The sequence below is a fragment of the Rhyacophila brunnea genome, unplaced genomic scaffold (assembly GCF_057557595.1).
Source record: "Rhyacophila brunnea isolate RB1 unplaced genomic scaffold, BYU_Rbru_1.0 scaffold_9, whole genome shotgun sequence".
Taxonomy (NCBI): Eukaryota; Metazoa; Arthropoda; class Insecta; order Trichoptera; family Rhyacophilidae; genus Rhyacophila; species Rhyacophila brunnea.
Window position 1 is genome coordinate 13,250,082 of NW_028233361.1, and position 18,855 is coordinate 13,268,936.

Consider the following 18,855-nt stretch of genomic DNA (forward strand, 5'->3'; position numbering starts at 1 on the left):
TGTTGTGTTGTGTATGTAACTTTTTGTGAACCATAATTAATAATAAAAACCGTTGACCTTTGCGTCGATTAATTGGTGCGTTCATCACTTTTATCATCCCGACATCATATATTTACCCAACTGTCAAGACTACCTTACACTGAACGTGCTCTACCAACCCAAAACCCAGCTTCGATTGACCGCCCTGAACAATTTACATCACTGAGCTAGTCGAAGGGTGGAAGCTTGTCGTGTGACTCACACGTATCGACCGACGGCGCGCTACTGAGGGCGTCATTAACGTCAGGTCGACCGGAGAGTTGAGTGCGGAGGTCGGATCGGGCTGTGCGGCCCCGACTCCCCTCCCTACCCGGACTTCCGGGGTGTCACATGTATGTAATCTTATGCATGATAATGCGGTTTCATCCCTGTTGTCAACTCTAACTAAAATGACTATCGAGTATTTCCACACTAACACATTTTTCGATTTACACCTATTATTGTATTGTTAAAACTACCAATTCAATAATACTTTTGTATTGTTACCTCATACACCCAGTACTCCGAAAGAGGGAGGAATAGGACGGAGTGATGGTACTTCTTTGCCAAGGAAGTTGGTATAATTTTTGGACGCACGGGCTATTATAAATTGAAAACACGGTATTGGCAGCGCTGCTTTCGTTTATTCAATAACATGGCGTAATAAAAATATACAAAAAGTATTGAGCTAAATATTATTTATCTATTAAGTCCAAACCACAGAGCAAGGAAAAAATGATCATTCACTTCTACATTAAACACACAAAGGCTCTCGGCTTCCTGGGTATACAAGGAGGGAGCATTATGATGAAGGGATAAAGCACGTCGCCAAGTTACAAAACATGTTACGTAATTTTACCATTTAAACTGTCTAATACTACAATCGTACTGTCGTGGCACCCTGATATCTTCATTTGATGTAGTACAGTGCCGTTAAACGTTTTGTAATATGATAATATCATCTGTTTTTTCATGACAGAGCATCTGAAAACTGGTATTCAATATCGATAATATCGATAACAGTAAGTATCGATTCTCATTTCATGTGTCCCACCCCTAATGTACATGTGTTTCGCGTACAAAGTGATTTGTCTGACGAGCGAGGTGACATTTGAGCCACGCGAGAGGAGAGTTTGTTTGCGTACCGGGTCGATGATACGGATGTTCTCCGTTCGCCTCTCGGATCAGAATGCAGCCGCATAATAGCCACTTTCTAAACTGTGCTAAGCATTCCTCCCAATTTACAAGAATGTTTATGCTTTTTTGATGTCCAAGAACGACCATAAGTAATAGAGATTATATTTTTCATTATAAGAAAGCTGCCCTACGCCATGTGTTGAACGCGCATGCACCGTATGTATGCATTTGACATAAACCAATGTTGACCACTAAACCCACAGAGACAGATAAAATAATTAATTGGACATGCGCGTATTTATATTATACAATAAGACAACGATAAGATTTAAAAATAGTCGCAGATTTTTTACATTGTAAAAACACAAAACATATTAATTTAATAGTTATGTAAAATCAGTCAAAAGGTACCTACATATTATGTTGCTCTCACTAGTTTTAACCCATAACCATTCTGTTAACAATCATTGGTAAAATTAAATTGGCATTGTTTTTTTATATAGGAGTATGCCAGATATGATAACTGCGCTATATTTCCTTCCAATCTGATAATACATAATTAGGTATTATATTTTTTGGCACGCTTATAATGTCTTAGGTTCAAGGTTCGAATCCTGGGTCTGGCAAATTTATTTTTGATTATCTAGCAGTAGCTAAACGTAAATATGAATTTTAATATTCACCAAATTGTAATACGTACCTATATAAATATATATATTATATATAAAATAATTTGTTTAATGCCCCTGATAGGTATAGTATGAAATATTAATATCCCATCTCATTAATTTTAAATTAATTTGTTATTGGGAAGGTATTATTGGACGGATAATTTATGTACCTATTGTTATATTATGTCCGTCGCTTTGGATTTTGTTTGATAAATATTGTTTTTAAAAAAATGTATTCAATTGAAAATGTCCCTCTGAGGCAGACGAAACCTGTCCTAATCTATTGATTAAAAGTGGAATAAGTACTACGAAAAAAATCCGTTTTATTAAATTAAAACAACAATACAATGGAGTTCTACCATGAATTGACAGTTGATATTTCGAACACTTTGTTAAGTGCACTATGTTTCTCCGTATATCCGTAGTAGGCACTAATATGTCCTATTACTATAATTCATTTTACATATAAATATAATTTATTTTATTGATACGTACCTACCTACCACGGTAACTTATTGAAAATTGTTTGTTGACTACATTTGAAACAATGAATTCTGATTCGGGAAATCCCTTGTCTGTGAAGTTTTCGCAGAAATAAAGCTGCTAAATGATGACATCGCAATAATTTATTATAGGAATACCTAAGTGCCGAGGCGGATCTCGGATCGCGAGATCATAACCACTGATATAGGTACTCGTACCTTTTTATAACTATTTCGTTTACGGGATATATTTTACCACTCCCCCCCTCACAAAACGAGTTGAATATAATATGACACACTAAAAAATTAAATTGTTGATAAAAGTTAACGTATCTAAAATGCTATGTTAAAAAGACTTTGAACGAATCTAACAGTATTTGATTGAACATACATAAGTATACATTTAGCGTACTTAATAAAAATTTCAATATCAAAATAAATGTATCTAGTCCCTAGGCCAGGGATGGCGAACCTATGGCACGCGTGCCACAAGTGGCATGCAAGATGATTTTGCATGTCACGCGAATGTTTTGAAATGTTGAAGAGAAAAAAAAAAATTTAAAAATATGTTTTTCTACAAAAAAAGTTTTACAAATATCTAAATATTATATAAGTAGATATTATATAACATTAAAATGCGTATTTTCTTCGGTTTTGAATAATATTTTTACCAATAATATTTATCAATCGATGTACAAACGGAAACGACAAAATTCATGTATACATGCATGGTATAAAAAATAACAGGCAGATAGTACTCTTCAAGAATAACCATTATCATTAATTTAAATTGCATATATCGGTCCTTAGATTTTATGCGTCACACACAATAATATTATAGCACTGACCTTATCAGGCGGCGGGGGCAGTCGCGTTGCAGAGAGGATGCCTTATCTGATCCGAGCAATTTTGGCGTCAATTTGTGCGTAAAGAACCAAACTAGGTAGGTATTATAGTAATACTCAATAGTTCAATTACTTATAACTTTTTAAATAGAAGTCTTATAACTATTTTTTTCATTGTTTTCTTGCTCGAACTAAATACTCGAAAAACTGCTCGGCACGTCAGTCAAAAAATAATATTTGGGAAATTTTGGCACGCGTACGTAAAATGGTTCGCCAACCGTGCCCTAGGCATTCAATATGCCATAAATAAAAATAATTCAAACAGAAGTAAACGCCTAACAAAAGAAAAGTAAATTTAAATCGAATCAAAAATATGCGTACTTGATATTATAATACTGTAGTATCGTAAGTACCGGGTGGCAATGCCACATGTCAACGTTCTTGAATGTGGCTTAGCTCTGCAACAAAAAATATTTTGATTAACCATCACCACTAACTACCAGGCACCATACGTACCTATTTATATATTTCCGTCAATCTATCAATGCAATCTTGCAATGTCGTTTAATATTTTCCTATAATATAGCATGCAGTATATGCACATAAATGAGCATCTGTCAAACTATTATGCTCCTATTATGAGAGTTTCATATCTTTCACGACCCGGTTAAAATAAACGATTCTTTTATTTGTGTTTACGTTTACCTGTGTGTTTTCTCATCATACACATTTTAATATGTTTTCTCCCTTAACCCATACCGTGCGTTCAACGCAACTGGTGCGTTGCCATTAGATACTATTAGCATGTTAATTAAATGTGGTAATTAACTGATCCGCACTGAATGGGAACTTATTTAGTGCTAACACCGTGACTGGCGCGTTTGGAGTAATTGGCCATTATATATAATTAACGTGTTATTTAAATGTGGTAATAACTGGTCCGAAGTGAATGGGAACTCATTTAGTGCTAACACCGCGACTGGCGCGTTTGGAGTAATTGCCCATTATATATAATTAACGTGTTATTTAAATGTTGTAATAACTGGTCCGCAGCGAATGGGAACTCATTTAGTGCTAACACCGCGACTGGCGCGTTTGGAGTAATTGGCCATTATATATAATTAACGTGTTATTTAAATGTGGTAATTAAAAGGTTAGCAGTGATCGCTGTCTCATACATATTTACAAAATATGTTTTCTCTCATGCGTTACAGATGCATTTAGACAACTGTTTAAGAGCACACATAAGTGAAACGGCAAATAATTTTCAACAGTATGTGGAACGAAATTTCGCAGTCGTCGCCAATCGGAGACTGATAGTCGAGGTGTGAGCACGTCAATTTGTTTTGTGATGGCGTCGGAGGAATATATTCTTAAATCGTGTAAAGATGACTAAAAAACGTTCTGCACGTACTTGAAAAATAATATACTATTATTATTATTACGAATATAATAATAAACATAACATTAAAAGGACGCATGTTAAATTTTTATGACAAATTATTATATTTCGTTCGGCTCGCGTCATTTGCACTATCCGCGCATCGCCTAGTCACGATCTTTTTAGACCATGCATCAGCTGAAGTAGGTATAGCCTGAAGGTAATATTATATATAGATAGATATCACCCATACATCTTTAACATTATTTAATCGATTGTTTTTTTTATTCAACACACAAAATTACACATAAAACATTTAGGTACACAACAAATATAGTCTCAAATTGTGTTGTGAATGAATCATGTAATTACTAGGGTTGCTGCATTCATTATCGCTTCACAATTAACTATCGGTAATAGTCCAATAAAATTATAATTCGAACATGTGCAAATTTTTTAACAGAATGTTTAGGATTATCCGATTCAAATCATCCGAATGACGATTCATTAGCATTATTATTACCAATGACTCTACGAGGGTGATTCGAACGTCTGATTCGAGTTAACTATCAGGCCGGAAGACTAATCCGTGATAAGCGAAGGCGTCTGATGTAATGAATGCATTCGGCTCACTTGAATGAATGCAATGTCTCGGTAGGAGTCTCAAGTCACGTGCGAATCTCCCAAGTCCTTTACCATTCATTAATCAATGATGGATGGTTTCCTGCGATGGTTTGTGTGGTTCGAGGACTGTCTGGATTTTCAACTGTGTGGATTCGACTAGTGAAACAGTTTCTATATCTATATTCTAATCTAATAGAAGAAAAATGATGTAATCAATAAAATTGTAGGCAATTATTAGAATAATTAGTTGGATGCAAAATTAGTTTATATCTAAAATCGACTACTTTTTTACTACAGTGACGATTTCCTTTGACGCAAATGACGCAATCGATTCGAAAGAGTTCCATTCAGTCATTCAATAATTACAAAATTATACAAAAATCTTAAAAAGACATAACCACTAATATAATTATCAATAATAATCATGTTTAGTTAAACTAGTTAAAGAATGTGTTTCTAGGAAAGAGATACATTGAAAGTTAAAATAGATTTTTGGGAGTTTTTATATATTTTTATCGTGGGGGGGCTCAAAATCATTCAGTGCGTCGGTCATTCACTTCCTAAAGCCCCAATGTGAATACAGATCAAAGCCCACGGTAGGCCATCCGGAACACATGTCCCAACCACGTGAAGTGTCTTCATGATTACTCCATTCACCGAGGACTGCCGTGTCCGCTCACGAACACGAGTGTTTGTAACGCGGTCGTATCACTGTACCCCCTATATTGGTTCCGTTGTCAGTGTAGTCAATTTAGAAAAGTTAGATTAACCGTTTTATTTAATATAATGGAAATAGTAATTTATGTTTCACGTAGATTGCAAAATACATTGGAAAATAGGTTTTTATTATATAACAACAAAATTGTAAGTATAATTACAAACTTTTGGCATAACGTTTTTTTAATCAAAATACTATATTTTGACACCGAGTCGCCTATAAGAATACCGTATGTAATTTATTGATTTTACAAACCCTTTGCTGTACAGACAACTATTTTTTATGTTTCAACATTTTGAACCTAAAGATATTTGTAAGTGTCGACTTTTCAAACTTTTATCAATAATATGACTTCTTCTTCTTCTTGGTCGTACCCTCATGGCTGAGGATCGTGACCACTTTTTAATTTTGACATCCTTTGAACGACTAAGACTTTCCATCCTTCTCAATCTTCCGCTTCACTCAGGGCAGAATGAATAGTGCCCAGTCAGCTCCTTCACTTGGTCGCTCTTCCTCTGCTTCGCCTTCCCTGGAGGCCACCTAATTCCACCTGTCTCTATTCCTCTCTTCCGGTCAAATCCAATTGAAATCTCACGAAAACCACATGAAATATGACTTAGGTACTGAAAAATTGCCTTAGCGTGGTGGGATCAGGTCCATTTTAGGCATATATTATGTACTTAAGTACACATGGCTGACCATTAACTCAAAATACCCAACATATCGACATACCGACTTTTAGCACCAACCCCACTATATAAAACGTGCCAATATTTCACTACCAAAATCGTTAACTATAACGTCATAACCAGTGACGTCCCGTGGGGGTAGGCAGATTGAGCGACGTTTGGAGGCGGCATTTACTTGAAGGGCGGCAAATCGAGGACAATCATTAGGTGTAGGTATATAGAAATAGGTACCTATCTAAACTCAGTAATAACGGAAATATCTTTCCATTAAAAGATTGAGGTCACTGGTTGGATCAAAATATATTAATTAACATAAAAGGTTTAACAGGCCTGAATTTTTTTGTTGGGTTCGCGATGTCTAGTTTACTTCCGTTGTCCTTGGACGTCACACCATTGATGACTATATATTTGAATTATAAGTAGGTACACACTGACCTAATTAATTTATCCAAATGTTTTTTTCCAGACATTCGCGAGTTTTGAAAGTTGTCAGGTGTAGGTATATTTAAATGTATCTGAAACCATGAACACACAATATTGTCTATTGAAGTATGGCATTTAAATAAGATGTAGTGGTATATATTTTCTTAGTAATGTATCCATACATACAACACATTTCTTAGATATTGGGGGAATGGGACGATTTGGCACCGCGAACTGGCCTTTGCCGATTGGCCTCCGGTAATTGGCCGCCGGTACAATCGGACGCCGGCCCAATTGGACGCCGACCCAATTCGACGCCGACCCAATTGGCCTCCGGGAGGATTGGACGCCGCACAGTTGAATTAAATGCGCAAAGGAATAGACGTACGTTACGATTTGTTGGAGTAAATAAGCAAGTCAGTTTAATATGCTTCTATCTTCTCAGTAGTTGTACCTTATACATTTCGCGCTTGACACATTTTTAATATAGATTGAGAATAATTATTATGCCTTATGATGTTTATTAAAAGAAAATAATTCTTCCCTCGCTAAAACTTAAAGATGTGCATAATCAATTAATTTATTGTCTATACATGGGTACTTATTTATATTTACAACAAATATTAAAAATAATGTTAGATGTTAGAATGAAAATAACATTATATTTCAGCGTTTTATCGACTTAGTATTATAATAAAGCTTAAACATGTATATTATTATGCATAAGTGCGTATTTTAAGATAGTATGAAATTACAAACAAAATATTAAGTAAGTTATCTGCTATGTATAAATGTTTCAGTAGTTTGATTGATAAACTACTTAGGTACTGGGTGCCGGACGAAATCCCGAAGGCCGAAATCCCGAATGCTGAAATCCCGAATGGCCGAAATCCCGAATGGCCGAAATCCCGAAAAATAAAAAAAATACAAACATCAATAATTGCGCAATTTGTGCAAGAGAAACAAGAACCCATTTTTTGTGGAAATATAAAAAAATGTAAAATACAAACACCAATAATTGCGCAATCGTGAATCGCGCCAGGAGGCCAATTGGGTCGGCGTCGAATTGGGTCGGCGTCCGATTGTACCGGCGGCCAATTACCGGAGGCCAATCGCCGGAGGCCAGTTCGCGGTGCCAAATCGTCCTAGACCCGATATTGGAGTCGTGAAAGAATGATAAAAAATACTGTATAAAAATGGGGCGGCATTTTGTCTAGGGACGTCACTGGTCATAACTCATAACATTCAAAGTTTGTACCAGATAGACATTCTGTCTGAATAGTTTGACTTAACCCACATAGAGCTACCTACGTGTCAGTATGTTATCTGTCGCTAGAATATCATACACAAGAAATTCCTTATGCATTGCTAGTACCTACAGCTAGATTTGTGGCATTCCGTATTATTTTTCTCATAATATATTGGCGAAATATGCAGTTACATATTATACAGAAAAGCGTGTCGACTGCTATATTCTAATCGATAATTTAATGGACCGATTGGCGATTTCTTCAACGAGATATACTTATAACTAGGGCCCGGATTTATATGCTAGTGCATGTTTTGTGAGGGTGTATGCACAGCTATGAGAGTTGCACAGAAATCTGTTTTGAAAGACACAGAATCCAAAAATGAAATTTTATTGTGCATATAAATGCATATTTGAGACGTTTTTAGACACTTTTATTTAAAGTTTGCCCGATCAACAAAATACTGACAGATACCGATGCGGAAAAATTTAATGCCAGAGATATTGAATTTTTTCGGGCAAAAAACAGAAAATACTATTTAGGAATAGTTAAGTGTATCGTTTTTGTTTTTAAAGTTATGTTTGGTTTACATTGCATTTATTATTCAATTATTTGTACTTGTGAAAAAAGTATTTTGAAAATTGTAATTGATTAACTTTATATTCATTGTTTGTGTTTTTTGTTCTGTTATCATATTTTGTTGAAAAATTATTAACTAGTTATTCGATTTTTTGTCTGTAATATTGGGTAAAGTGGGTATTTACAATTTTTTTCCACAAAAAATAACTAACTGCACATTTCTTCGGTTTTAGTGCATATTTTATTGATTTTAAGTGCATGCATATAATCATGTTTTTTGTTGCATATAAATCCGCTCCCAACTTATAACCATTGATATACTACTGGATGAATCATATCCTTCTTAAAATGACGCCCGATTTTCAGCGACTCGACCAGTGTTAAAACTTACTGTTTAAACATCAGCGGACTTAACTCGATATAAGCTCACTTAATATTTGTCTCGAAAACGACCTGGCAATAATCATGAGTAAGCCCGATCTAGCTTGCATCTTACTCCAACTAATAGTCAGCGCATGACGACTTGCTCTGTCGGCTCTGACATGAATTTTTGGTAGCTTGCAAGCTTTGAGTTGCAGCACCCTTAGGGTCACTATTCCAAGAACGCAAATTTAGTTTTACAGCCAGGGCAATACGGGTGAAATTCGGGAATCCATGTTAACGGTCTTAACGTATTATATCTACAAGGAAATATTATAAGACGATATTCGTAATATCTTCTTTTGTGGTACATTTTTAAAATGACACTTGTATGGGAACTCCTCATCTAGTAGTATATCTTTGCTTATAACCAACCTATGCTGAATGCATTTTGCAGTATCCACTTAAGGGGGGACATGCTCAGCGGTGGTCAAAATAGAGCTTTTGTTCTATTTTCAAAGCATGATCCTGGACATACCTTAAACGTTGTAGATAATCTATTTATATATGAAGCCTGATTATCCTTTATATTTATTTTAAACATTTGATGACTGCATAAAGTATTTTTATTACATAAAATAGTATTCTTTTAAACCTCTCGTTCTAATGTTTTAGAATATAGTAATATTTCGGTACATACCTGTGCAGTGGTGTTAAGATTTTTTACATTTATTAATTTTTAAACGCATTTATAAAACCATTAGTATAATTTATGACGAGATAATTTTAGTAAAATATTTACGATAAAAAATTATATTGATAATCTCTGTGATCCCAAATTTGACAAGAATTAGGCATTTTATTATTCAAAAAATCGGCAAGATTAACACATTTGAAGATAATTCTAAAGATACTAATTATAAGCTATGTATTTGACCATTCAAGTATGATAAACGTCCTACGAATAATAATTGCTATATAATAATTATTGACCTAAGAATAAGGTAGACGATAATAATAGTAATATAAATAGAATAATATAAATAGAATAATAGACGATAGGTAGGTGTGTCTACCAGTAGCGAAGGGTGGAGGTAGGCTGTTAAGATCCGCCATAAATACTGCACATAAAACTTTGTTAGTCATACGTATTTGTTTTTATTGAACTGAGACTACAATTTACAGATGTTATTGGTTAGTTTTTAAAAATCAATGAAACCCTGCCAAAACCAAATCGAATAGTTTTTGTATTTTGGGCGATACGACAAAATTGTGCACACTTTTTCATCCATACTTATGTGTTATCGTTAGATTAATAATACATATTACACATATTGTTGGTTCATTTTTTTTAAATTCATTTAGCCCTGCCTAAACCAAACTATAATATATAAAAATATTATTCTATCTATAAAATATTCAAAGTTATGTATGATTTAATTGCATAATTAGCATAATTAATTAAATAAAGTATTTTTTGACTATTATCTATTATGGCTTGGTTTCGCAGGGTTTGATTGAATTTATAACCTTACCAACACCATCTGTAAATTGTAGTCTTATTTTTTAATGAAAACAAATACGTATGACTGACAAAGTAGAGTTTAGTGTGAACTATTTATGGCTGATCATAACAGCCTACCTCCACCCTTTGCCACTGGTGTCTACTCTAATAAGATTGGGAGACTGTGTAGTTAAGAACAGTCTCTAATTAATATGTTTCATACAAATTAGTATGGTGCCCGCAAATGAAAATGTGTAAAAAAGCAGTGGAAGAGCATCGCTACACTATAGCGACCAAATGTAGACGTTTGTTGGGGGCAGCCTTCACTCTGCCATAAGAGATGCAGATAACCATGAGGGATGGAAAGGCCTGGTCGTTCAGACGATAACTAAATTTCAGGATTGTCACAATACTCAGCGTGAGGGAACGACCAAGAAGAGAGAAGAAGAAATTATACTATAAACTTTACACAACACCATTTGATTGCGATTTCAGATCGATTTTAGTGTTGTTAAATTAGTAAAATTGAATGTTGACAGATTGTACTGAAGTTGAAGAAAGTTACTGAAGCTTACGATTAAATTAGTGTCAATTAATTATTTCACATGCCACATTATTTTTTATAATAGCAATACCACACTTGTACCTACTTTTGAAATACCTGCTTATATTTGACAAAATATTATAATCGCCTTGCATTTGTTACAATTTTTTATACAATTTTTTCTGCCATATTATAAATCGTAAATACAAATACTTATCAAAGAAAAACGTCACAGTAAACCACCACTTTGATTTCAATGATGAATATCACACTCTTACTCTGAGATATATTTGCCAATGCCGCACTGAGAGATGAAAACATCTTGGATCTGTTACAACTTTATTAAAAGATTTTTTAACGTCATATTATTATTATAAAATCGAAAATAAAAGACCGTAGCCTACACGGAGAAATTTAACTTTAGTTACAACTTCAGTTAAAAAAAAAATGTTCTGAAATGCCTGTTAAATGTTTGCATGAATCCCACTTTATATAATCAAAATTCTTTTATTGTTAAGCTTTCATTTGGCAGTGTATGAATTAGGGACAGATAGATTATCTCTGAATGGTGATGAATTTGACAACGTAGGCACATATCGTACGGCGAACTAATGAGAAATGCGAACAACCGTAAACAAATTTTTGTATACTTTGTCATTATTGAATTTGCATGATTACAATTGAATGGCAACATTTACATAATTGTATGGAGCAATAAAATAACAGTTATGTTTGATGAGAAATATCAGACAGACGCTGTATACAAATTTATGCCACAGGGCCCGATTGCATACCGGCTAAATCGCTTGACTGAATGTGCTATGTTTACAGGCTGTTATGCCCAGTGGCGTCCGTAGGCAAAATACCGCCCTTAATCAGACTTTAAATTATGTCCATATATTTTTTTAGTGTTTCAAATTCTTTGCAAATTCGTTATTCACTTACCTACTTACCAATTATATTATTTATTTTCGGCAATCTTAAACAGACAAATACACAAAAAAATCTTTAAATTTGCTTACACACCATCTAATGAAAACTAGGGGTTTTCCACGAAATCTACTTTAAAACAGTGAAAGTTTTAGGTACGGTTGTGAAACTTTGCCTGTGCAATAAACCGCCATTACAAATTATGTATTACAACGGGAATGAGTATTACAATACAACAATAGTGATGATCACAAGTATTTTGTATTTGCTGTCTAAAATATATAGTAGTCAATGAATGTAATTTGGTCATAATTATGAAGGGAATATAGGGGGGTCAACAACCGCAGGCTGTGTCAGCAAACACTACGGGATTGCAGCAACGCTATAGTCAGCGAACTACCCAATTATCGTGTAGCACTTCATCTATGATCAGAACATTCTGTAAATGTGACATACTTCAATAATAGCTTGTAATAATAACTGTCGTAACAGTCATTGTTTTTGTTTATCCAGTAAATAAATTCTCCTCAATTCACTCGAGCTACCTCCAACCAGTCTCTCATTCACAACACCATCACCGCCAAATATACTTAAGGTTTAAATATTAATTGTCATAGTTACTAGAGAAACCCGCAATTTTCTTAATGTTATTAAAAAACATAGATTTCAGTTTAAAATGTTGTTAAAATTAATATCTGAACTCCATATTTACTGCATTTTTAATTCCGCCATTTCAAGGTCAACAAATTTAGTGGAATAAAATGGTTCTGGAATTCGGGTAATCAAGTAGGGTAAGGGACGTTCGATAAACATGTCAATGAATATTCCTTCAGTCTTCTTCTTCCGCGGCGCTACATCCCATGGTGGGATTTGGCCTCCTTCACTACCGCTCTCCACTCACTCCGGTCTCTCGCCACACTTCTCCAGTTACCGGGTCTTCCTATATGAAGCCAGTCTACTTCTACAGCGTCAGCCCATCTCCTTCTTGGACGGCCTCTGGGTCTCTTCCGTTGCGGTAGCCACTTCGTCATGGTCCTTGGCGCTCTAACTTCAGGCATTCTCTCCACATGTCCCGCCCATCGTAGTCTTTGGGACTTACAGTATCTTATGATTGTTTGCTGTTCAATCAGCTCATCCAACTCGTGGTTCATTTTTATTCTGTAGTTCCTATTTTCCAATGTGGGTCCAAAGATTTTGCGGAGTATTTTGCGCTCGAAGACAACTAATTTTTTAATTTAATTTCCTTCAGTACCTTGAAACATATGAATTACTGTATAATTATTTAAACATTTATGTGCGCAGATACGATATCCTGTGCGTGTGTGGATATTAGTCAAGGCTAATGTGAATATTGTTACCATTGCTATCGTTGAATGTATTCATACCGACAATATTGCATCGCTTTCTCTCGCTCAGCGCCACTTCGTCCTTGTCTCGTCTCGTGCCAAAACTATCAAACCTCACGCTATTGTGGTATATTTATCAGTAGAGTGCGGTGCTTAGATGTGGCGTTTGCATCACGCATTCCAATATATTCATAATATGATAATATAAGTTTTTATAAAGTCAATAAATAAATTTTATGTTATTATAATTGCTGGGTACTTACTGCCCCCTAGGGGAGCACATGTAGTGTGGTGTGACACTTTGCTATTTAGTCGGTCTTTTACCTTTGTTATTAAAATTATATTAAGAACGTCGTGAACGTATAATTTAATTAGATACTACATTCATTTGTTTTTTGAAAATGATGAAAAATATGACACTTTTACTACAAAAATACCTCTATTCTCTTGAAGCGAATGCCCAACCTCAAAAAACACCGCACGCCATTTATATTTATGGTATAAAAATGTTGACTGCCTATGTAGACAATAGACATCCCCCGCCGACCGAAATGTATGAATGAATGAAATCATACGATGTGTCAAATAATAATTGTTCTTGTAAATATACATTGAATATAAACCTATCACAGTTTCATAACGTTATTTTCTTGCTATGACGATGGGAATATTTGTAGTTGATAGTTGTAGTATTGATATTGTTTGTATTTATTTTCATTGGCGTTTCGAAATTCAGAACGTGCATAATAATTATTCATAATTGGAAGACCCTACATATTTTCAAAAAGGTTTCCGGTCAAAGGGCCCGCCGATTTTATTTTTTCTCGACCTGGTCTGACGTCGCTATAAATGCCCCGATTTTAAATTATTCTGTAAACATTGCCAAATCGATCGATAATTATTTATATATCGCAGATTACAACCATTGGCTGTTTTCGGTTCGCCGACAGCGCCCGGCATATAGATCTATGTCTTGACGTCTTTTGATGTTTATGATTTGATAATACGCTTGCGGTCAGATTTTATTGCCAGGTGGAATCTCGATTGAATATTGACCGTGGGACATTTTTCTTGAATCTGTTACGCGCACCAAAACTAAGAATCTACTTAACGCGGTGATGGATGATGGCACAACTTCGGATGTACAAAACCAGTATCTCAGTTCAATTTAATAATTCTAACTGTCAATTCTTGGTGAAATATATATTACATAAAACTATATGTCCAGCTATATAGTCAATCTACATAATATTATATAATTTCATTAGGAACTATTTCATCAACTTTACATTTTCAATTTTTCAACGCGAACAAACAAAACGCTCTGATTGTTATTACAGGGCAACCCATAATATGTCGCCGTCATTTCACCGTTTGTAGAGTACCTATACGTTTTGTAATTTTGCACATTTTTGCACTTTTTACTACACTGATACACAGTGGCGGCCGGTGGTTTCCAAAATTGGTTTCATTTGCGGTGCACTAAAAATTTTCTTACCTCATTTAAAAATAATATCAATTCGGCGTTGTTTCTGTTTAGCAAACACCTCAATCACTTGTCATTAAAGTCTGAAACTGTTTGTAAAAGTTTTTTATCGATGCTTAACACAGATAGACAGTTAAGTCTGTCCTGATTCATGGTATTTCTTAAAGACGATTTAATTCTTTAAAGGATTGAAAAACACCTTACACTTTCCACAGATGTCATAGGACCATCCTTTTTTTATTCTGACTCTTTCTTCGAAAGAATTCTTATTATTTTTGATAAAGTCTACGTTTACCGACATCATTTTAAAACACATACACTTCACTGATTAAACAATAATTATATGTATTATTTTGAATCTTTTATTCAAAATTTATTTTTTTGAACAAAATTATCGAAATAGGTAACGTGACAAAACATTTAAACCCGATTATAGATGGCAATGATAGAAATCATACTGAATTTTATTGGAGGTAAATAATATTTCAAGAAAATAATATTTAAAAAAAAAAAAAAAAATATATATATATAACTATCGATTGTTTTGAATAGGTAGGTACGTATTTTTCGACTCGACAACGCGTCAGTCTCTTACTCGCCTCGTCTACAAAATACAATAAAACTCAGACGTTAAAAATATGACATCATGTTACAATAATTCACTCACTTGGTAAAAGAACATGGTATACTGTTTTTTTTTTTGTATCGAATTTTGTGAACGCTGTGCTGCGTCCGAAGCAGCGATAAAATTTTGAGTAAATATGACTTGTTTATGTCTTTCACGTGTCGGGTTGAACTGTTATTACACAATGTAATATGAATGGCAAACTAATATCGATATTAGGGCGCTCACACGAGCGCTCGATTTGGATGACTGTTCAGTGGGTACATGCTTTTGCCACAAATTTACTTGGATTAAATTGCGATAAACGAGTGATGACTTATGAATAGCATTGATGCACATTAAGTGATGTTTAGGAAAAAGGAGTGCAGCGCACATGCATGGTATTAGAGAAGCCGCCGCTGCTGATACACCTCTTTGCCTGATTACCTCGTATAAAATTAGATCAAATGATATTCACTTATATTAATATATTTAGTAATGAATAAATAATATGTAAAAAAATATATTTTTAGAATATATTACATCATTGTCATCATATAGCCGGAGTGCAAAGTTTTAAAGCAGCAACTATACGTTCGTTGTACTAATATCCACTATATTGATCCTCCATCAGGAATTAGGCCGTAACTGACTTATAACTAGGCGTTATATAACATTTAAAAACTCATTATATTAAAATTTTATTCCACATATTTTATGTGGCTGCCTAAATTGGGTTAACTGTAAGAATTACAGCGCTCGAAATGGAAAAGTTAACGAACCGGAGCCCTCGACGGTTTTCTAAAGATATTTACATAGTTATCAAATTTTATGTGTGTTTCATAAAAATAATTGTGTTAGATTTCCTATTATGTAGCCTATCTAGCTCGGACGGTCAATTTTTTTTCCACGAGACGGAGCGATAACTTTACCGATTTCACGGTGCGCTCCGGTCCATTTCGAGCCCTGCAGAATTATAAAATATATAGGTGCATATAATATATATTCATAGGTATATAATATTTTTAATATTACAACAGGCTATGATGCCCGATGACAGTAGCGTAGTAATATAAGTGAAACGATCACATGAACACTCAGGCTTTGAGAAAACCACATACATAATATGTTATGACCTTGCCGGGAACCGAACCCGGAGCCCCCGGGTGATATCCGAGTAACTTACGCACTGGACCACGAGGCTAAACTAAATGCCGGCTCAATCCGATATCGCACAATCGTATAAGTCGTCATTGTAGTCGAATTTTAGCGAACCCAAAATTCTAAGAAGGGCACACGGCAACTCGGCGACACGATATATATAATAACATATAACTACATTAGAAATAAACTGAGTTTAAATGAATTTTGATTTATCACTCATGTCTTGCCAATTCATCTTATTTTTTCACATAAATTTATAAAAATGAGAAAAATTGGAAAAAACTATGCTTCGGACTTTTAACAAAGTGATTCCACCATGATTTTTAATGCACTTGTCATTAATAAAAACGTTTTATTATCTCTCCTTTAAAAAAATAACAATTGAAATTTGAAAATATGACGAATCGACAAAAAATCACAGGCTGCCTGGGTACCAAAATTAGATCCAGATTAAATGACGAAATACTTGATGCTTTGGTATGACTTAGGGCATATTATATTAATAAGAATAATGTTTATGTTTATGTTATCACAATTGAATGGTCAAAAACATAGCCTTTAATAAATAACTTTAGAATCATCTTCAAATGTGTTAATCTTGCCGATTTTTTGAATAATAAAATGCCTAATTCTTGTCAAATTTGGGATCACAGAGATTATCAATATAATTTTTTATCGTGAATATTTTACAAAAATTATCTCGTAATAAATTATGCTAATGGTTTTAAAAATGCGTTTAAAAATTAATAAATGTAAAAAATTTTAACACCACTGCACAGTTATGTACCGAAATATGACTATATTCTAAAACATTAGAGCGAGAGGTTTAAAAGAATACTATTTTATGTAACAAAAATACTTCATGCAGTCATCAAATGTTTAAAATAACTATAAAGGATAATAAGGCTTCGAAATTATTTAAATAGATCATCTACAACGTTTAAGGAGTGTCCAGGATCATGGTTTGAAAATACAATAAAAACTCAATTTTGACCTTCGACGAGCATGTCCCCCCTTAAACCTATTATTTTTACTCTATTTTAATTAATTTGTATTTTTTCTAAAGCTTTTGCGAATTCACGCGGATTCATGGTTGCACTGAGCACTGATTTGGATACACGGAAAATATGTGAAAAAGCAATTGACGGTTTTAACACAGATGTAAATAAATATAATATGATATATTATATATGAGCCCAAGTGAATAAGGTTAGTACGAAAAAAAACAAGTGACCGTCTGTCACTTCGTCCCGTCACGCAATCTGAATACACTCTGATTATGGGCATCAGAAAAAAGGTGTTAAACACAATTTAGTGGCGTGGGCAATCGCGGTCTCTTCTCCACTGTGAACCGCCGCTCGATCACCATTTATGGTCACCCCTCGTGGTAATTGCTGGCGCCTAGATTTTTCTATGGAACCTTCTCGATCGTCTTATCTGTCGGTTCGATCATTTGTTTGCACAATTAAACCTGCTTGTGAAAATTCTGACACGAAATTTAAACATTACAGTTACAGTGTTTTGCCATTACTTAGGACAAATTAATAAGAAATTTTCGCTTTATTACGTTAGAACCTTTAAGCTATAAAACTCAACGAACATAAAAAGCGCCTACTGTCCTTAAATATTGAATGCGCGTTTTGTTTACGTGACAAACTTTAATCATTAATGTATATTATGATACATTCATAACTATTGAAAATAACATACCCTTCGAGATCTTAGAGATCCGCACTCTGTTATAACCCCCACCCTGTAGAATAAACCATTTCACATTAATGTTATGTTCCCAGCTTGATATCCATCCGCCTATATTATTTTGAAAGCATTTAAAATGACAATGGGTATCTGTACAATTGTTCAATACAGAATCAATTCAAAAATATTGTTTTAAGATAATGATCTTAATTTTTAAATATTTGTAATTTTTTAGACTATCACGATTGTTTGATAGCGTAATAAATTTTTGGGGTTGTCACTGCATGCAACGAGCCAGAAACGTCGAGAAAAGAAGGAGAAAAAACACGCGTTGACAACCTAAAAAATATATTACTATTAAAACATTGATTTGTTGGGGTGGGTCAAATGTGCTTTTTTTAA

General features: G+C 34.2%; 1 protein-coding gene across 1 annotated transcript in view; it reads left to right on the plus strand.

The window, feature by feature from the left end:
* Zip48C (Zinc/iron regulated transporter-related protein 48C) overlaps positions 1–18,855 on the plus strand; it is a 317,977-nt gene that overhangs the window by 199,461 nt on the left and 99,661 nt on the right. The window lies entirely within an intron of this gene.